Source organism: Pseudophryne corroboree, chromosome 3 (assembly GCF_028390025.1).
Source record: "Pseudophryne corroboree isolate aPseCor3 chromosome 3, aPseCor3.hap2, whole genome shotgun sequence".
NCBI lineage: Eukaryota > Metazoa > Chordata > Amphibia > Anura > Myobatrachidae > Pseudophryne > Pseudophryne corroboree.
The window spans coordinates 32,563,737-32,569,736 of record NC_086446.1 but is presented as its reverse complement, the minus strand read 5'-3'; positions in this window follow the sequence as shown (position 1 = coordinate 32,569,736).

Below are 6,000 nucleotides of genomic sequence, written 5' to 3'. Positions count from 1 at the left end.
TGGCCATTTACACCCTTGCAGTTTCTTCTCCCGGAAGTTCTCCCCAGCTGAGCGCAACTATGCCATTGGCGACCAGGAGTTGCTAGCCATCAAGCTCGCTCTAGAAGAGTGGAGGTATCTGTTGGAGGGAGCTTCTCATTCAATCACCATACTTACAGACCACAAGAACCTTTTATACCTGAAGGGCGCACAATGTCTCAACCCTCGTCAGGCCAGATGGGCACTTTTCTTTTCCAGGTTCGACTTTAAACTCCAGTTCTGTCCGGGCTCTCAGAATCGCAAGGCCGATGCCCTTTCCCGCTCATGGGAGCAAGAAAATGAGTCAGAGTCTTCAGACAAGCATCCTATTATAAATCCGTTGGCATTCTCCACGGTAGGGATGGACTCTACGCCCCCATCAGGGAAAAGTTTTGTGAAGCCGATGCTAAGGAAGAAGCTCATGCATTGGGCCCATGCTTCCCGTTTTGCCGGACATACAGGTATCCAAAAAACCCTGGAGTTTATCTCTAGGTCCTATTGGTGGCCAACTCTGAAAAAGGACGTCTTGGAGTTTATTGCATCTTGCCCAAAGTGTGCCCAACATAAAGTATCCCGCCAGTCGCCTGCGGGGCAACTGGTTCCACTATCCGTTCCCCGTCGACCATGGACCCACTTGTCGATGGATTTCATTACAGACTTACCCATGTGCAACAAGTTCAATACCATCTGGGTGGTAGTTGACCGGTTCACCAAGATGGCACACTTCATTCCTCTCACCGGTCTTCCGTCAGCTTCCAAGTTGGCTCAAGTATTCATACAAGAGATCTTCCGACTCCACGGTCTTCCTGAAGAAATTATCTCAGATCGAGGAGTTCAATTCACAGCCAAATTCTGGCGAAGTTTATGTCAAGTCCTCCAAGTCAAGCTAAAGTTTTCCACGGCTTACCATCCTCAGACCAATGGTCAAACCGAGAGGGTGAATCAGGACTTGGAGGCCTTCCTCCGCATCTATGTGTCCTCCTCTCAAGATGACTGGGTTCAATTACTTCCCTGGGCCGAGTTCTGTCATAACAACCAGTATCATTCTTCATCTGCTTCAACACCATTCTTCACTAACTTTGGATTCCACCCTAAAGTCCCTGAGTTCCAACCGCTTCCAGCAACTTCTGTTCCCGCAGTGGATATCACCTTGCATCAGTTTGCCAATATCTGGAAGAGCGTACGATCAGCTCTGCTCAAGGCATCGTTCAGGTACAAGAAGTTTGCGGATAAGAAGCGTCGAGCAGTTCCTGCTCTCAAGGTGGGTGATCGGGTATGGTTATCCACGAAGAATTTGAGGTTAATAGTTCCCAGTATGAAGTTTGCACCTCGCTATATCGGTCCTTTCAAGATTGAACAAGTCATAAATCCTGTTGCTTACAGACTTCAGTTGCCTCCCTTCTTAAAAATACCCAGGACATTCCATGTTTCCCTGTTGAAACCGCTGATCTTGAATCGGTTTCATTCCTCACTTCCTCCAACTCCGAAAGTCCAAACTCAACGAGGCGTTGAGTATGAAGTGGCCAAGATCCTGGACTCACGTCACCGTTACGGTCAACTACAATATCTTATTGACTGGAAGGGTTATGGTCCTGAGGAACGTTCATGGACCAATGCTTCTGATGTCCATGCTCCTGCCTTGGTCCGGAGATTCCATTCCAAGTTTCCTCAAAAGCCAAAGAAGTGTCCTGGGGCCACTCCTAAAGGGGGGGGTGCTGTCACGATCCGGGTATCTGGACGCCATTTCTTACCCATCAGATGCCTCCTAAGGCTGGCTCAGCGCTCCAGGACCGGATCCCATCTGTTATCCTGATGTGTACATTCCTGTATCCTCTCCTGTCACTCTGGGACGCTGTCACAGTAAACGCCATATTACACCTGGCATGGCGTCTCCCGCGGCCTCCGCCGCCGTCCCTGAACTTCTGCATGCAGAGTGTCTGAGTGGCGATTACGTCAGCCGCGGCCTCCGCTGTGTCCGCGTGGTTGGATGTGCATCTGTCAGCCTGGCGCCTCCTGTCTCCGGTGGCCGGCGCCGCCATTACTGTTTTCATTACCACATGGATTACAAACCAAACTTCCCTCCAAGTGTCTGCATGGGCGCAGCCATCTTGGATTCTGTCAGCTGATCATTTCCACCAATCTGTTCTCAGTATTGATAATCTGCATAATTGCCTAGCCAATCCCTTCCTTGCTGCAGGTATAAATACACTGTGCCTGAGCAAGGAAGGCGTCAGTGCTTTGGTTGTCAAACCTAGTTCCTGTTTGTCTCTCTCCTGTGATTGTCTTCCAGGTTCCAGCTCCTGTCTCAAGACTTCCTCCATAGAGACCCGCACCAGCATTCCACCTGCGGTGTAGCCTGACTCTCCAATCCATTGTGGATTCATCTGTTTCCAGCTACAACATTACCTGCTTCCAGCTCAGCTTCCAGCAGAGTACAGCTTCCCTTAAAGGGCCGGTGTCCTTTCTACACTTTACCACTCTCCACCGGTATTATTATTTCTCCGCTCTCAAGTTCTACATTTCAGTTCATATTTCATCGCTCCCAAGTTCATTTATTATTTAACTGGTTCCAGCCAGTATCCACTCCGTGCTAACAACAGTCTGGTTCCAGCCAGTATCCACAGCAGCTGTTTTATCTTCAGCAACCCAGCTTTTCCTGGAACACCAGCTGGCACAATCCTGGGTTATCTCCATTGCTACAGTCGGGCCTGGTAAGGACTTTCCATCTAGAAGATCATAAGAACTATCTCACACTACCAGTGCCCTGTGGCTCCTGCCATCCTGTAGTACCCAGGAACTGTATTTATTCTTTGCTGACTTTTACATTTTCTTTTACTGCTGCTGTGTTGCGGAGTTGTCATAATAAACATCATTGACTTTTATCCAAGTTGTCGTGGTCACGCCTTCGGGCAGTTATTATTCATGTTACTTACATGTCCAGGGGTCTGATACAACCTCCCAGGATCCGGTACATCTCAGCCCCTACAACTGAGGCTGCCTCCCGTCAGCTCAGGCCCTCAGTTGTGACACTTCCTCTGTGAAGGGAAAAGCCAACAAGACCCTCTTGGGAATCTGGAATTTATTTTCCGGAGTTTCCCATGCCTTTTCAAAGATAGCATTCAATTCTTTGGATGCCAGGAATGTGATGGGGGGGGGGGGGGCTTCTTATTATCTGTGAAGAAGGCCTCCTACACCTGTTCCGGAGCTGTGTTTGAAATGTGTAAAACATCCCTAACAGCCTCAATCATTAACTGCACCCCCTTGGCAAGTGATGTTGTCCCCCCACACATCCCCGTCTGCAGCATCAGAGTCGGTGTCCGTGTCATCCTGCATAATTGCAAGTGCACGTTTGTGAGAATGTACCGCAGGGAACCCCGAGGAGGCAGTATCAGACCATACAACCATAGAGGACTGGAGGACTTGAGTGGCATGCTCAGTCCTAGCAACTCTATCAGAAATCTGAGAAATAGTCCCCCTCAGAGAGACTAACCATTCTGGCTCTCTAGCTGGGATCTGCGCTAAAACAGTGCAATCCTGATTACATGGAATGGAGTCCTCCTGGGAAGACAAATCCTCTGCAGCATATGAAACAGTGTCTCTAGACAAGTTGCACACACACTCAAAACACCCCACAACACACAGGGTATTATGAAGACAGAGTTTCCCCCCAAGAATGGCAGAGAGACACAGAGATTGGAGCCAACGCACACACAGCACTTTAAAGGTATAGGGAGTCCCTTACCAGCACTGCCTGTGTCCCTTAATAGGTGACGCAGCCTGTACACAGCCTCCCCCCCTTCTACAACCCCCTTGGTACTGTACAGACAGCTGGAGATTGCTCTGGAGGGACCTGGTTCCACTTGTAGTAAGTGCAGGCAAGAGAAAATGGCGCTGAACACTGCAGGGTCTGCTCTGAGAAGCTCCGCCCCCTCAATGGCGCTGTCTTCCCGCTCACTGATAGATTATACTGGCTGAAGGAGTTGCGCTGGCCTGGATCCGCAGACCCCGACAGACTTGCAGTGGACAGTGTAGAGTTCGGCGCTGGCCCAGAGCACCCCCCCAGCGCCGTAGCGCAGTACCGCTGAGCCATCACGGAGTGCGGGTGAGACCGCGCTCCTTACCCCAAGGCCGCCTGCTTCACATCACACTGTCCCCCCACTTGCAAGGGGGACAGTGACTCACTCGCCAACTCTTCAGCTCCCGAGGGGGTGGCTGCCGGGGCGAGCCTTCTCCTGTGGCGGAGAGTGATCAGACCCCACTGAAGCCAAATGTTCAGTCAGCGGGAGCAGTGGCTCCCCCCCCCCAGTCCCACGCAGCAGGGAGGCTGTCGCCAGTAGCCTCCCTGTCAAACAAAAAACTCTGAAAAGAAAAAAATTTAACTTTTTCTAAAGAAGCTCAGTAGAGCTCCCCTAGCTGTCATCGGCTCCTCCGGGCACATTTTCTAAACTGAGTCTTGTAGGAGGGGCATAGAGGGAGCAGCCAGCCCACACTATTAAACTCTTAAAGTGCCAATGGCTCCAGGTGGACCCGTCTTTACCCCGTGGAACTAATATGGACACCAGCATCCTCTAGGAGGGATCCGGATTGAAAGTCGACAGTAACTAGGTCGACAATGTCTAGGTCGACCACTATTGGTCGACAGTAACTATGTCGACAGGGTCAAAAGGTCGACATGTTCTAGGTCGACAGGTCAAAAGGTCGACATGAGTTTTTCACATTTTTTTCTTTTTTTGAACCTTTTCATACTTAACGATCCACGTGGACTACGATTGGAACGGTAATCTGTGCCGAGCAAAGCGGTAGCGGAGCGAAGGCACCATGCCCGAAGCATGGCGAGCTTCGCTCGCCATGCGAGGGGACGCGGTGCACTAATTGGTGTTCCCGGTCACTCTACGAAGAAAATTACACCAAAATAACATTAAAAATTCATGTCGACCTTTTGACCTGTCGACCTAGAACATGTCGACCTTTTGACCCTGTCGACCTTTTGACCCTGTCGATCTAGTTACTGTCGACCAATAGTGGTCGACCTAGACATTGTCGACCTAGTTACTGTCGACTTTCAATACCACACCCCCTCTAGGACGTAAGAGAAACTCTCCTTATACAGCAAATAGGGAACTCACTGGTAAATCCTCTCTGTTGGCTGAATATTGGGAGACTGAAAGATTTCAATGTTTTATAACAAGACCCACAGCCATCAGTGTCCTGTGCCCCATTAAAGTGTTAATTGCATAAATGTCCTTAACATCATGAAGCCCAAAGATGAGAGGTTCTTACTACATACCGAGTTGATGAGAAGTACAGAACAAAACCAGACAATTATGGAACTACTGGAGATCATTTACCAACTACAAACAGCCCCAAGGAGCATTCAGTTATACACACATTCCCTAGTTATTGGTATGTGCAGGGTCTCTCAACTGCTGGTAGAATAAGCAAGGTCCAGGACACCTACCACCTTCAGCAGCGGTGGCCAAGATGTCAAAAGCGGGCCAGCAAAAGGGGAGCATTGTCAAGTCGTGTTTTGTTTTTGCGGCATGTTGTCAGCTAAGTGAAGAGTCGGAACAGGAACATGAAGGAGCATGAAGTATGCGAGAAGAATGTGAAGTAGAGATGGGGAGCAGCCAGCCACGGTTGGGGGAACTTATGAGGCTGAAGACACAGGTGATGGTGTGATGAGGCCTGAGAGGCACAGGGAGTGTGGTCAAGAGACTGAAGAGGCACAGGGGGCATGAAGCTGCAGAGACAGCAGATGGAGGGGACAACGTGCTATTACAGATGACAGGACTAATAGTATGAATCACATCACAGCTTGTGTTTCAGAGTATGGTGAAAGGTAATAGTCCCAGATCACATATTATATCACCAGCCCATTGCTGAGATTATAAACGACTCAGGACTCTCTAACAATGTTATTTTATTGTTGCCGAGAACAGTGATACAGATATATAATAAGGAATCTGCAATAAGTTCCACATG